Source organism: Tupaia chinensis, unplaced genomic scaffold (genome assembly GCF_000334495.1).
Source record: "Tupaia chinensis unplaced genomic scaffold, TupChi_1.0 Scaffold000146_1, whole genome shotgun sequence".
Taxonomy (NCBI): domain Eukaryota; kingdom Metazoa; phylum Chordata; class Mammalia; order Scandentia; family Tupaiidae; genus Tupaia; species Tupaia belangeri.
Genome location: NW_006159616.1, coordinates 11,645,628 through 11,647,239, shown reverse-complemented (window position 1 = coordinate 11,647,239; position 1,612 = coordinate 11,645,628). Strand labels below are relative to the sequence as shown.

Below are 1,612 nucleotides of genomic sequence, written 5' to 3'. Positions count from 1 at the left end.
ATCCCCCTCCTCCCCAGCCCCCTCCTTCCTCACCCCCTGCTTTTCCCTAATCCCCTCCTCCCTCTCCCCTGCCACAGCCCCAGCCCGCTCCCATGCCGCCACCCCACCCCGTAGTGATCAGCTCTCCACGCTCTTCTCTCCTCACTGCCTTCCTTCCCAGACCGTGCCCGCCCAGGGCTCTGTGTCTTCCTCTCTGGTTTATTCCTTTCCAATCGTCCCCAAACTCGCTCTCAACACGTCAGCCCGGACGGTCGCCTAACAAATACCACCCGGCCTGCACCAGAATCAGAAGAGGGTTTAAACCCCAGGTCGCTAGGCCCCTTCGCCAGCGTTTCCGATTCCGAAGGTGCGGCGTGCAGCCCGAGAATGTGCATTTCAGCAAGTACCAGGGGCTGCCGACGTGGGGGACCACGGGGTGACAACCACTGCGTTAAAAACAATGCTTCCCCGTTGCCCTCTAGGTAAAACCCGCGATCTCAGCTCGACGTTGGTGCCTCCCTGCCCCCAGCCCTCTTCCCGCCGGCTCTACGCTCCGCCCCGCTGTCAGGTCCCGCTGTGCAGACGCGCCCGCCGCCCGCCGCCCGCCGCAGGGAGGCTCCTCGAAGACGGAATCCGAGGGATCTCTATGCCGAGAACCCAGCACCGGGCCTGACGGTGCTCAATAAATCTTGTTGAATGAATGAATAAATATAATTATTTTCCAGTCTCCTTTTTTAAACTTCAAAAGAAACGTTTACTTAGAGCGCCAATCGTAAGGCGATAAAAGTCAGACTTGGTCTCCTTGGACCCGCACTATACGTCCTGCTCCGCTCTGCCCTCTGGTGGAGGCCTCAGGCCCAGCGCGAAAACGCGCGAGCCGTTTCCGAAAACCGGCGAAGGACTGAGGGGGTGATTTGCATGCCCACAATGCATTGCACACCCAACAATGTCTGACTTTAAAATCACTGCACTATTCTTTTCCTTTCAACCTTTTTTTTTTTTTTTACAAAAGTTATATAATTGTTTAAATTTTGTCTGAAAAGAAGCAAAAATCAATAGCTCGTTCAGGAAAGTAGTCGCCATTACTGTATTGGGATTATCAGTTCCTCCAGACTTGTGGGCGTGAAAGCTCGAGTCATACTCTGGTTTCTCTTCAGATCGTATAAATCTTTCGCCTTTTACTAAAGATTTCCGTGGAGAGGAACAATTCTGAGTTTTTAACCAATTTTTTGAGGCCTTGCGTTCCGCGAGGCTTATTATATAGTTTAACAATAGAAGCTCAATAGCTCTCAATATTCTGAGTGCTGTTACAGTGTGGCCGCTGAGTCGCACGCGTTCTTTAGGTTTCCTTTTTAAGGTTCTCACGTGTGCTATCTGAATAGTGTATTGGTTGCTTTGGTAAAGACTCCGTTGTTTTTCGCGCGCATGTGCGTGGATTAATGGCACGACCTAAGAAAGGTTTCTCGCTGCGTCTTTTCTGCTTCTTCGAGCATAACTGTTCTCTCCATCCTGGGGCGTCCTCTGCTCAGTCCTTGCTTTAAAGTTGTGTGCGCCTCGGGAACCAGCAGTTAGCGTAATGGCTATGTTGCTGGGCTCCCACGTAGTCGACCGCGGTTCGTGTCCCGGACCCGGT

The 1,612-nt window shown here is 52.5% G+C and overlaps 1 non-coding gene across 1 annotated transcript; it reads left to right on the top strand.

Annotated features, from left to right (window-relative positions):
• The first annotated feature begins 1,116 nt into the window (after window positions 1-1,116).
• LOC114007270 (U5 spliceosomal RNA) lies at window positions 1,117-1,233 on the top strand. Its single transcript, XR_003548900.1, has one exon. It is a non-coding gene; the product is annotated as a U5 spliceosomal RNA (small nuclear RNA).
• The last annotated feature ends 379 nt before the right edge of the window (window positions 1,234-1,612 follow it).